Raw genomic sequence first — 13,672 nt, 5'->3', positions numbered from 1 at the left:
ACAGTGAACTCCGTTGTAGGCCCCATGGTTGACGAGACAGCAGAGAACAACGATAGTGCTTGACTGTGGCACATCATTAAACATTCTCATATTCACACACCACACATGCTTGCCTTGAATTCGGGCGACCGACTGTTACTTCTCCCACGACCCACTCGAGACGCCAGCGACCTATAACTACTACCCTCCCCGGGATTCGCCCCATTACCCACCTTCCCCGCCCACTCTACTCACATGCCATAAAATCCCCTCCAACGCTTTCCCTAGCCCTCTCTACTCGCATGCCATTAAAAAGTTCATCAATGTCGGTTGCTAGGGGAAACGACTAAAAGAAGAAATTAAACTAAGTATTAAAGAAAATGGAAAACAAATACTAAACTAAACAGAGAAAATAAACTAGACAAACAAGCGTGTTTTAGATGAGAACGCGCCAGTTAGGTGCGGTTCCGTTCGGCTCCGGCATAGAATGGATTTAAGCTTTTTGATCAACCGCACATACGGCTAAGTCAGTACCTGCATTATAGGATACATGCAATCTACAAATGGGCATTGGTCCCTCACATAACATTGTCTCTCAAGTAGCACAATGTTGAGACATCTCAATTGTCCTACTTCCCATCCCATACATGTGGCGGCTAACAGAAAGACATTAAGGTCACGAAGGTCGGAGCGAAGGCTATGGACAACTACGACTGGTAGAGTAGTTGTGTTCCCCTCAAGATATCAACATCTATCACCTGGAGGTTCTCGGTTTGTACAATTCTCTATCAACTTCATGTGTAGCCTAAGGAGTTGAACGTCTCCAACTACATCGATGGATTGGACATCTCCAGTCACTTAATTACAATAATGGTAAATAAAACACGAAGAAGACACACATAAATAAAAAACACATATCAAATAACTGCTTACTAAACGACCGACCCATAGCTAACAATTACTCAAATAACATCACATATAAAGGGGGTTCATTTTCATGGAATGACCTTATTCCCCTTTAGTTCATTTTCTTGTTTTTTATAAAAAAATATTGCTGATGCTTGATTTACTAATACTAATACATTTACAGTTTTGCTAGAACTCACCTAGATGAGATATAATTTGGTCTCATTCACCTTTTATAGTTATTGAATGTGATGCTATAAAATGCGTGTGTGCTGACGTGGGTTGTATCTGTTTTTGTTTTCAAGGTGAATGAGACCAAATTATATTTCATGTAAACGAGTTCTAGGCAATCCCATAAATTTAACAGTTAGGTAGTTGTACATGAGACTTCTCTTCGAAACCAAATATTAGACGTCTTGATTCACTGATGCCACCACATGAACTGAAACTTACAACAAATGACATAAACTCTCACACTACACTGATCGCATTCACATCTCCACAACCTGGCTCGTCGGCCAAGTGATGGCGATGGGGCTTGTCACCGTGTGCTCGCCGTCGCTCCACTCAATCGAGCCAAAGGTGTACTTCCCCGTGACGCTCCCGCCGATTTCCCGTGCGAAGGTGACGGCATATCCTTGCGTCTTCTGCGTCGCACTGAACCGCAGCGTCTCGGGGCTCACCGTGACGAGCACGCCGTCAGGCGCGGTGATCTTGGCCCGGTACGTAGTCGTAGCGTCGCCGCCGACGTTGCGCACGACGCGGCGCTGCGTGACGGCCGCCTTTTTTTTGTTCGATGTGATCACCACGGAGAAAGCCGGGTAGTTGTGGTCGCCCACGGAGGAGCCCGCGCGCGTCGAGCAGCTGGTGGACGAGCCGAACACGGCGACCTGCTTGGCGGTGTAGCCGAGCGCGCACAGGAAGGTGATGTAGTCCTCCGTGCCGGCGTCGTACACAAGGCCCGGGTCGACGGCGCTGTTGGGGTCGATGTGTCCGGCCCCGCGTGCGAACGGCGTGGACGCCTCGCCGGTGGACATGTCACCGATCAGGCCGCCGGCGCTGTCCACGTTTTGCGCGGTTGTCATCAGAGCGGACTTGATCGCGGCGGGGCTCCACTCCGGCCTAGCCTGCCGGAGCAGCGCGACGATGCCGCTCACATGCGGGCATGACATGGACGTGCCGGATATGATGTTGTACTTCACTCGCCTCGTGTCAAAGTCGAGCTCCGACGGCGAGTTGGCGCCCGTCCAAGCGGCGAGGATGTCCACGCCAGGCGCGGTCACGTCCGGCTTGAGGATCTCCGGCGCGCGGAAGTTCGGCCCGCGGCTCGAGAAGGACGCCATTCTAGGAGAAGGAGGCGTCGGGCCGACCACGGTGCCGCGGAAGACGATCGTCGCGGTAGGGGATGTTTGCGTGCGTATGTACTTTTTAATCTTCTCGGCGGCGGCGAATGGGACGTCCGTGGCCGGGTGGACATGGGGGCTGGTGATCACTTGCTCGCCGTCTTCTTTGGCGCCGGTGAGAATTGCTCCGGCGCCACCGGCGAGCTTGACGGCTTGTCCTTTCGCTGCTTGGGCCGTTACACCCAGTTCGCAGAAAACAATCTTCCCGGCTACCTTCGCGGGTTTCAGCTTCCCCTCTTCGCACACTTTGGAGCCCACGTCTCCTCCGTAGACCACTGGTAACTTGGTCGCGCCGAGCGGCTCGCCGGCGTATAGAGTAGTGCCCGTGAAGGTCTCGCCGTTGCCGAGAACGACGTCGCCCGGGAATCGGCGGTTGAGCGTGGACGCGCCGACCGTCAAGATCCACGGCGCGATGTTCACGGCGGTGGAGTCCCCGGGCCCAGAGTTTCCCGCGGAGGCCGAGACGACGATGCCCTTGCTGACGGCGCGGAACGCGCCCACCGCGGTTGTATCGCTGTAAAAGTTGTCGGCCAAGCCGGTGTCGCCGAGCGAGACGGAGATGACGTCGACACGGTCTGTGATGGCCTCGTCAAATGCGGCGAGGATGTCAGAGCCCGCGCATCCTTCGTCCCAGCACGCTTTGTAGACGGCAATGCGCGCGCCCGGGGCCATGCCGACGGCCTTTCCTCCGGCGTAGTCGAAGAAACCGGCGTCCGCGGCAGCAGAGCCGCCGGCGGTGGAGGAGGTGTGGGTGCCATGGCCGTTGGTGTCGAGCGGCGACAACGAGTCCTCGCCGAGGGCACGGCCGCGTGCAGCCTCCAGCCCCTTGTGGAAGAACTTGGCGCCGACGAGTTTGTTGTTGCAGAGCGCGGAGGCGTTGAACGACGGACCCGAGACGCACCCGCCGCGGAACTTGCTGGGCGGCGGCGGCAGCGAGGGGTCGGCGGCGAACGATTTGCGGCCTTCCGGGTAGACGCCGGTGTCGATCACGCCGATGATGACGTCCGTGGCGCCGTTGGAGGCCTTGAGAAGCCCGGAGGACGGCGAGAGGCCGAGGAACGATGGCGTCAGGGTGGTGTGCAGCTGCTGCATCACGTCGGGCACGACGGCGAGCACGGAGCCCGAGGACGCGAGCTGCGCGGCCTGGCGGCCCGTGAGCTGCGCCGCGAAGCCCGTGGCGGCGTGCGCGTAGGAGTAGAGCACCCTAGGCGCCGGGCTGGACAGCTCGACGGGGAGTAGGTCGCGCAAGAACGCACCATACGCCCGCGTGGCCATTAGACCGCGGCGCGGCAGCCGTGGCGCGTGCTCCGCCGCGACGTGCACGATGTAGGAGGACCGGGCCTCCGCCGTCTCGCTCTCCACCTCCGTGGCCGCCATCGCCGCCGCGGCGACGACGAAGCCAAGGAGGACGCACAGGGCCGCGAATGGTCTGAGGAGATCCATTGTCGCTCGCTGCAAGCGGTGTACGCGGTCAGTGGTGCGGTGGCAACAGGGACGGGGAGCACGAATAAGTAGGCAGCGCGGCAGCGCCGGTCACCGTGGCAGCACGCGGAGGGAGTAGCTGCCATTCCAAACAATTGGCGGTATCCGAATTTCTTAGTGTTTCCACGAGATAAACTCCCACATATTCTAGCACTGCATTATTGCGAGAGGCCGGCAGCGAGGCTCTCGGGTGGTGCTTAGGTTATCTACATTCTTCTTTCAAAATTGGTGTTATCTCATTCCTTGTACGGACGCCAAAAAGAAAATGCATGTTGCCTCCAATTTTCTTGGTGGCTCGTTTCCTTGTAAGAACGCATGACGCCTCCATTTTGTCGTTGGCAAGAAAAATATGGAGCATTGCTCCAATGACATGTTGTCCTTAAACTTATTGTAGTGCTTGTCAACTGATCAACAAGTATTGAATTAGTGGAGGTTAGTTGCCGTTAGTTGTGCACATTTGGCGTATGAGTGAAGGCATCAAATTTGTCAAACTGTACCACTCTGAACTGTCCCTGGGAGTTGAGGAGCCCTAGCATTGGAGGGACATGAATCATATCAGTGATGGATCTTCTTCTTTTTTTTGTGGGAAGATGGATCTTTTATTTTTTGACCAATCACAACGATGGATCTGGTGAAAGAGAGGGCAAAGAAAACCCCTTTAGCTATACGCAAGTCGCCTGATTTTTGTATTTGGGTATGTCGATTATTGAAGCGTAGAGGTTTGCTTTGAGATTCGGTGCCATTTTCTTTTTGGCGTGGTTGTTTCGCTGGTTTGGGTTGTGTTTCATCGACTGACCCCATACTTTGTCAATCGATTCGTTCCTTGGCTGAGCCCGTTAACAGTTATGAACTCTTGACCCGTTTTCAGCTCAGCCCAGCTGTTGTACAATGTCGAGACTCAAGAAAGGCCGACTCCCCGGGTTTGTCTCTTTCCTTTATCTCCTCGGGTTACACACCTCCCTTTCAGTCTCGTCATCTCTGTTCCCCTTCGCCTCTCCATTCTTCTCCCTCTGTAGCTAGGTTTGTGTTTTTTTTTTCGATCACCACATTCGTTTCTTTTTGTATTGTGTGATTCGGTTGCTATTTTTGTATTGTGTGATCCTGCCCAACTGTTCTTGTGGTAGTAGTAGTTGTTGTTCTCCGACCATGGATCCCTGCTAGAATTTTGTAGTAGTTGTTGTTGTTCATTCGCCATGGATCTAAGAAATGAATTGGTAGTTGTTGTTGTTTATGTTGCATAGGTTTTTGTAGTATTATTTGTTGTTGTTTCATGTGCCATGGATCCCTGTCTCTTGTATTCAGATACATGTATGAGATTTGTCTGTTGCTGAAGAATCATTTGTGCAAGTTTTGGTTATTATTGACGCAAATTTCGGTAGCCTGAATATTCGAAGTTCTAACCTGATTAGTATCATGATATGGTAGTAAATAATAAAATAAATGGTTGTCATCATAGCAAAATTTCTGGAATGGCATCCAAAATAGTTGTGCCCTGCATTTAATATTACTCCCTCCGTCCGGAAATATTTGTCATCAGAATTGATAAAAGGGGATGTATCTAGATGTATTTTAGTTCTAGATACATCTCTTTTTATCAATTTTGGTGACAAGTATTTTCGGACGGAGGGAGTAGTTTTTAGTGTTGCTTAACCTTGTTCGTAGTATGGTTTGATCCATAGTGACTTATTTCTTGTTGATCTTGTATTTCTGCAATTTGTACGCCATGCATATGCATTTTTTTCCAGATAATTAGTATTGTGATGTGGTAGTGAATAAGAATAGTTATGGCTCCTGCCATTTCTTTCATAGTAGGTGCCATGGCAATTCATTTTGTACCCATTGTAGCATAAATGATTGTTAGTGAGATCCTACTATGTTGCTCTACTTGTGTAATTGTTGCTACACTCTGAATTTGTTCCTGCAAAAGTTTGTTATGTGCAAGTTTTGAATTTCTAATCTGCAATTTATTATTATTATATTTAACATATGCAAACCTTTGTAGAATTTCATGCCAAGGTATGCAATTTATGTACCCTGCATGTGTATAATGGAAGACTGTTGCTGACAATAGTACTTTCTGGATTTTTTAGATAATAGTAAAAATAGTAGCAATAGTACCCTACATATAGCTAGGTGCAACTTAGAGTTGGAATGAGTGACATAGCAACAAAACTTATGTCTATTTTTGTTTTTGATTTTAGAATTTATCTTCAGGGAGGGTATAGTAGGCTTCCCAATACCCATTCATGTAAACAGAAGCTTATTTCAAAAGAAAAATTGAGTTTTGAATTTGTCTGTAGGGAGGATAGTAGGCTTCCCAAAATTTATTCCTGCATAGAGAAACTTCATTCAATTTTGTTTTTTTGCTTTTGTATTAATCTTTAGGGAGGGTAGTATGAAGGAAATATGCCCTAGAGGCAATAATAAAGTTATTATTTATTTCCTTATAATCATGATAAAGGTTTATTATTCATGCTAGAATTGTATTAACCGGAAACATAATACATGTGTGAATACATAGACAAACAAAGTGTCACCAGTATGCCTCTACTTGACTAGCTCGTTAATCAAAGATGGTTATGTTTCCTAACCATGAACAATGAGTTGTTATTTGATTAACGGGATCACATCATTAAGAGAATGATCTGATTGACATGACCCATCCCATTAGCTTAGCACCCGATCGTTTAGTATCTTGCTATTGCTTTCTTCATGACTTATACATGTTCCTGTAACTATGAGATTATGCAACTCCCGTTTACCGGAGGAACACTTTGGGTACTGCCAAACGTCACAACGTAACTGGGTGATTATAAAGGAGTACTACAGGTGTCTCCAAAGGTACATGTTGGGTTGGCGTATTTCGAGATTAGGTTTTGTCACTCCGATTGTCGGAGAGGTATCTCTGGGCCCTCTCGGTAATGCACATCACATAAGCCTTGCAAGCATTGCAACTAATGAGTTAGTTGCGGGATGATGTATTACAGAACGAGTAAAGAGACTTGCCGGTAACAAGATTGAACTAGGTATTGGATACCGACGATCGAATCTCGGGCAAGTAACATACCGATGACAAAGGGAACAACGTATGTTGTTATGCGGTCTGACCGATAAAGATCTTCGTAAAATATGTAGGAGCCAATATGGGCAACCAGGTCCCGCTATTGGTTATTGACCGGAGACGTGTCTCGGTCATGTCTACATTGTTCTCGAACCCGTAGGGTCCGCACGCTTAAGGTTACGATGACAATTATATTATGAGTTTATGCATTTTGATGTACCGAAGGTTGTTCGGAGTCCCGGATGTGATCACGGACATGACGAGGAGTCTCGAAATGGTCGAGACATAAAGATTGATATATTGGAAGCCTATATTTGGACATCGGAAGTGTTCCGGGTGAAATCGGGATTTTACCGGAGTACCGAGAGGGTTACCGGAACCCCCCGGGAGCTAAATGGGCCATGATGGGCCTTAGTGGAAAAAAGAAGAGGCAGCCCTACATGGGCTGCCGCCTCCCCCTTCCCCTAATCCTGTTAGGACTAGGAGAGGTGGCCGGCCCCCCCTCTCTCTCTTTTCCCCCTCCGCGAATCCTATTCCAACTAGGATTGGGGGGGGGGATCCTACTCCCAGAGGGAGTAGCACTCTCCTGGCGCGCCACACCTTGGCCGGCCAGCCTCCCCCCCTCTAGTCCTTTATATACTGAGGTAGAGGCACCCCAGAACACACAAGTTGATCCACGTGATCTATTCCTTAGCCGTGTGCGGTGCCCCAGCCACCATATTCCTCGATAATACTGTAGCGGAGTTTAGGCGAAGCCCTGCTGCTGTAGTGCATCAAGATCGTCACCACGCCGTCGTGCTGACGGAACTCTTCCCCGACACTTTGCTGGATCGGAGTCCGGGAATCGTCATCGAGCTGAACGTGTGCTCGAACTCGGAGGTGCCGTAGTTTCGGTGCTTGATCGGTTGGATCGTGAAGACGTACGACTACTTCCTCTACGTTGTGTCAACGCTTCCGCAGTCGGTCTGCGAGGGTACGTAGACAACACTCTCCCCTCTCGTTGCTTTGCATCACCATGATCTTGCGTGTGCGTAGGAAAATTTTGAAATTACTACGAAACCCAACAGTGGCATCTGAGCCTAGGTTTTATGGTTTGATGTTATTTGCACGAGTAGAACACAAGTGAGTTGTGGGCGATATAAGTCATACCGCCTACCAGCATGTCATACTTGGTTCGGCGGTATTGTTGGACGAGACGACCCGGACCAACATTACGCGTACGCTTACACGAGACCGGTTCCCCCGACGTGCTTTGCACACAGGTGGCTTGCGGGTGACTGTCTCTCCAACTTTAGTTGAACCAAGTGTGGCTACGCCCGGTCCTTGCGAAGGTTAAAACGGAGTCTATTTGACAAACTGTCGTTGTGGTTTTGATGCGTAGGTGAGATTGGTTCTTGCTTAAGCCCGTAGCAGCCACGTAAAACTTGCAACAACAAAGTAGAGGACGTCTAACTTGTTTTTGCAGGGCATGTTGTGATGTGATATGGTCAAGGCATGATGCTGAATTTTATTGTATGAGATGATCATGTTTTGTAACCGAGTTATCGGCAACTGGCAGGAGCCATATGGTTGTCGCTTTATTGTATGCAATGCAATCGCGATGTAATGCTTTACTTTATTACTAAACGGTAGTGATAGTCGTGGAAGCATAAGATTGGCGAGACGACAACGATGCTACGATGGAGATCAAGGTGTCGCGCCGGTGACGATGGTGATCATAACAGTGCTTCGGAGATGGAGATCACAAGCACAAGATGATGATGGCCATATCATATCACTTATATTGATTGCATGAGATGTTTATCCTTTTATGCATCTTATCTTGCTTTGATTGATGGTAGCATTATAAGATGATCTCTCACTAAATTATCAAGAAGTGTTCTCCCTGAGTATGCACCGTTGCCAAAGTTCGTCGTGCCCAGACACCACGTGATGATCGGGTGTGATAAGCTCTACGTCCATCTACAACGGGTGCAAGCCAGTTTTGCACACGCAGAATACTCAGGTTAAACTTGACGAGCCTAGCATATGCAGATATGGCCTCGGAACACGGAGACCGAAAGGTCGAGCGTGAATCATATAGTAGATATGATCAACATAACGATGTTCACCGTTGAAAACTACTCCATCTCACATGATGATCGGTTATGGTTTAGTTGATTTGGATCACGTAATCACTTAGAAGATTAGAGGGATGTCTATCTAAGTGGGAGTTCTTAAGTAATTTGATTAATTGAACTTAAACTTATCATGAACTTAGTACCTGATAGTATCTTGCTTGTTTATGTTGATTGTAGATAGATGGCTCGTGTTGTTGTTCCGTTGAATTTTAATGCGTTCCTTGAGAAAGCAAAGTTGAAAGATGATGGTAGCAATTATACGGACTGGGTCCGTAACTTGAGGATTATCCTCATTGCTGCTCAGAAGAATTACGTCCTGGAAGCACCGCTGGGTGCCAGGCCTGCTGCTGGAGCAACACCAGATGTTATGAACGTCTGGCAGAGCAAAGCTGATGACTACTCGATAGTTCAGTGTGCCATGCTTTACGGCTTAGAATCGGGACTTCAACGACGTTTTGAACGTCATGGAGCATATGAGATGTTCCAGGAGTTGAAGTTAATATTTCAAGAAAATGCCCGGATTGAGAGATATGAAGTCTCCAATAAGTTCTATAGCTGCAAGATGGAGGAGAACAGTTCTGTCAGTGAGCATATACTCAAAATGTCTGGGTATAATAATCACTTGATTCAATTGGGAGTTAATCTTCCGGATGATTGCGTCATTGACAGAATTCTCCAATCACTGCCACCAAGCTACAAGAGCTTCGTGATGAACTATAATATGCAAGGGATGAACAAGACTATTCCCGAGCTCTTCGCAATGCTGAAAGCTGCGGAGGTAGAAATCAAGAAGGAGCATCAAGTGTTGATGGTTAACAAGACCACTAGTTTCAAGAAAAAGGGCAAAGGGAAGAAGAAGGGGAACTTCAAGAAGAACAGCAAGCAAGTTGCTGCTCAGGAGAAGAAACCCAAGTCTGGACCTAAGCCTGAAACTGAGTGCTTCTACTGCAAGCAGACTGGTCACTAGAAGCGGAACTGTCCCAAGTATTTGGCGGATAAGAAGGATGGCAAGGTGAACAAAGGTATATGTGATATACATGTTATTGATGTGTACCTTACTAGAGCTCGCAGTAGCACCTGGGTATTTGATACTGGTTCTGTTGCTAATATTTGCAACTCGAAACAGGGACTATGGAATAAGCGGGCACTGGCACGAGGTGATGATGCGCGTGGGAAACGGTTCCAAAGTCGATGTGATCGCGGTCGGCACGCTACCTCTACATCTACCTTCGGGATTAATATTAGACCTAAATAATTGTTATTTGGTGCCAGCCTTGAGCATGAACATTATATCTGGATCTTGTTTGATGCGAGACGGTTATTCATTTAAATCAGAGAATAATGGTTGTTCTATTTATATGAGTAATATCTTTTATGGTCATGCACCTTTGAAGAGTGGTCTATTTTTGATGAATCTCGATAGTAGTGATACACATATTCATAATGTTGAAGCCAAAAGATGCAGAGTTGATAATGAAAGTGCAACTTATTTGTGGCACTGTCGTTTAGGTCATATCGGTGTAAAGCGCATGAAGAAACTCCATACTGATGGACTTTTGGAACCACTTGATTATGAATCACTTGGTACTTGCGAACCGTGCCTCATGGGCAAGATGACTAAAACACCGTTCCCCGGTACTATGGAGAGAGCAACAGATTTGTTGGAAATCATACATACCGATGTATGTGGTCCGATGAATATTGAGGCTCGTGGCGGATATCGTTATTTTCTCACCTTCACAGATGACTTAAGCAGATATGGGTATATCTACTTAATGGAACATAAGTCTGAAACATTTGAAAAGTTCAAAGAATTTCAGAGTGAAGTTGAAAATCATCGTAACAAGAAAATAAAGTTTCTACGATCTGATCGTGGAGGAGAATATTTGAGTTACGAGTTTGGTGTACATTTGAAAAATTGTGGAATAGTTTCGCAACTCACGCCGCTCGGAACACCACAGCGTAATGGTGTGTCCGAACGTCGTAATCGTACTTTACTAGATATGGTGTGATCTATGATGTCTCTTACTGATTTACCGCTATCGTTTTGGGGTTATGCTTTAGAGACGGCCGCATTCACGTTAAATAGGGCACCATCAAAATCCGTTGAGACGACGCCTTATGAATTGTGGTTTGGCAAGAAACCAAAGTTGTCGTTTCTTAAAGTTTGGGGCTGCGATGCTTATGTGAAAAAGCTTCAACCTGATAAGCTCGAACCCAAATCGGAGAAATGTGTCTTCATAGGATACCCAAAGGAGACTGTTGGGTACACCTTCTATCACAGATCCGAAGGCAAGACATTCGTTGCTAAGAATGGATCCTTTCTAGAGAAGGAGTTTCTCTCGAAAGAAGTGAGTGGGAGGAAAGTAGAACTTGACAAGGTAACTGTACCTACTCCTTTATTGGAAAGTAGTACATCACAGAAAACTGTTTCTGCGACACCTACACCAATAAGTGAGGAAGCTAATGATGATGGTCATCAAACTTCAGATCAAGATACTACTGAACTTCGTAGATCAACTAGAGTAAGATCCGCGCCAGAGTGGTACGGTAATCCTGTTCTGGAAATCATGCTACTAGATCATGATGAACCTACAAACTATGAAGAAGCGATGGTGAGCCCAGATTCCGCAAAGTGGCTTGAAGCCATGAAATCTGAGATGGGATCCATGTATGAGAACAAAGTATGGACTTTGGTTGACTTGCCCGATGATTGGCAAGCAATTGAGAATAAATGGATCTTCAAGAAGAAGACTGACGCTGATGGTAATGTTACTGTCTACAAAGCTCGACTTGTCGCGAAAGGTTTTCGGCAAGTTCAAGGGATTGACTACGATGAGACCTTCTCACCCGTAGCGATGCTTAAGTCCGTCCGAATCATGTTAGCAATTGCCGCATTTTATGATTATGAAATTTGGCAAATGGATGTCAAAACTGCATTCCTGAATGGATTTCTGGAAGAAGAGTTGTATATGATGCAACCAGAAGGTTTTGTCGATCCAAAAGGAGCTAACAAAGTGTGCAAGCTCCAGCGATCCATTTATGGACTGGTGCAAGCCTCTCGGAGTTGGAATAAACGTTTTGATAATGTGATCAAAGCATTTGGTTTTATACAGACTTTCGGAGAAGCCTGTATTTACAAACCGGATACGTGTTTACATTAAACGGTGGAGCTGTCAGTTGGTGCAGTTCTAAACAAAGCGTCGTAGCAGGATCTACATGTGAAGCGGAGTACATAGCTGCTTCAGAAGCAGCGAACGAAGGAGTCTGGATGAAGGAGTTCATATCCGATCTAGGTGTCATACCTAGTGCATCGGGTCCAATGAAAATCTTTTGTGACAATACTAGTGCAATTGCCTTGGGAAAGGAATCCAGATTTCATAAGAGGACCAAGCACATCAAGAGACGCTTCAATTCCATCCAGGATATAGTCCAGGTGGGAGACATAGAGATTTGCAAGATACATACGGATCTGAATGTTGCAGACCCGTTGACTAAGCCTCTACCACGAGCAAAACATGATCAGCACCAAGGCTCCATGGGTGTTAGAATCATTACGGTGTAATCTAGATTATTGACTCTAGTGCAAGTGGGAGACTGAAGGAAATATGCCCTAGAGGCAATAATAAAGTTATTATTTATTTCCTTATAATCATGATAAAGGTTTATTATTCATGCTAGAATTGTATTAACCGGAAACATAATACATGTGTGAATACATAGACAAACAAAGTGTCACTAGTATGCCTCTACTTGACTAGCTCGTTAATCAAAGATGGTTATGTTTCCTAACCATGAACAATGAGTTGTTATTTGATTAACAGGATCACATCATTAAGAGAATGATCTGATTGACATGACCCATTCCATTAGCTTAGCACCCGATCGTTTAGTATGTTGGTATTGCTTTCTTCATGACTTATACATGTTCCTGTAACTATGAGATTATGCAACTCCCGTTTACCGGAGGAACACTTTGGGTACTGCCAAACGTCACAACGTAACTGTGTGATTATAAAGGAGTACTACAGGTGTCTCCAAAGGTACATGTTGGGTTGGCGTATTTCGAGATTAGGTTTTGTCACTCCGATTGTCGGAGAGGTATCTCTGGGCCCTCTCGGTAATGCACATCACATAAGCCTTGCAATCATTGCAACTAATGAGTTAGTTGCGGGATGATGTATTACAGAACGAGTAAAGAGACTTGCCGGTAACAAGATTGAACTAGGTATTGGATACCGACGATCGAATCTCGGACAAGTAACATACCGATGACAAAGGGAACAACGTATGTTGTTATGCGGTCTGACCGATAAAGATCTTCGTAGAATATGTAGGAGCCAATATGGGCATCCAGGTCCTGCTATTGGTTATTGACCGGAGACGTGTCTCGGTCATGTCTACATTGTTCTCGAACCCGTAGGGTCCGCACGCTTAAGGTTACGATGACAATTATATTATGAGTTTATGCATTTTGATGTACCGAAGGTTGTTCGGAGTCCCGGATGTGATCACGGACATGACGAGGAGTCTCGAAATGGTCGATACATAAAGATTGATATATTGGAAGCCTATATTTGGACATCGGAAGTGTTCCGGGTGAAATCAGGATTTTACCGGAGTACCGAGAGGGTTACCGGAACCCCCCGGGAGCTAAATGGGCCATGATGGGCCTTAGTGGAAAAAAGAAGAGGCAGCCCTACATGGGCTGCGCGCCTCCC

At 46.7% G+C, this 13,672-nt stretch overlaps 1 pseudogene; it reads right to left on the bottom strand.

The window, feature by feature from the left end:
* Positions 1-1,200: 1,200 nt before the first annotated feature.
* Positions 1,201-3,869, bottom strand: LOC125514946 (subtilisin-like protease SBT1.4 pseudogene; annotated as a pseudogene).
* Positions 3,870-13,672: the final 9,803 nt, after the last annotated feature.

The sequence above is a fragment of the Triticum urartu genome, chromosome 6A (genome assembly GCF_056163025.1).
Source record: "Triticum urartu cultivar PI428250 chromosome 6A, HENAU_Tu73, whole genome shotgun sequence".
Taxonomy (NCBI): Eukaryota; Viridiplantae; Streptophyta; class Magnoliopsida; order Poales; family Poaceae; genus Triticum; species Triticum urartu.
Note: the sequence above shows the minus strand (reverse complement) of the source record. Positions and strands in the feature narration are given on the sequence as shown.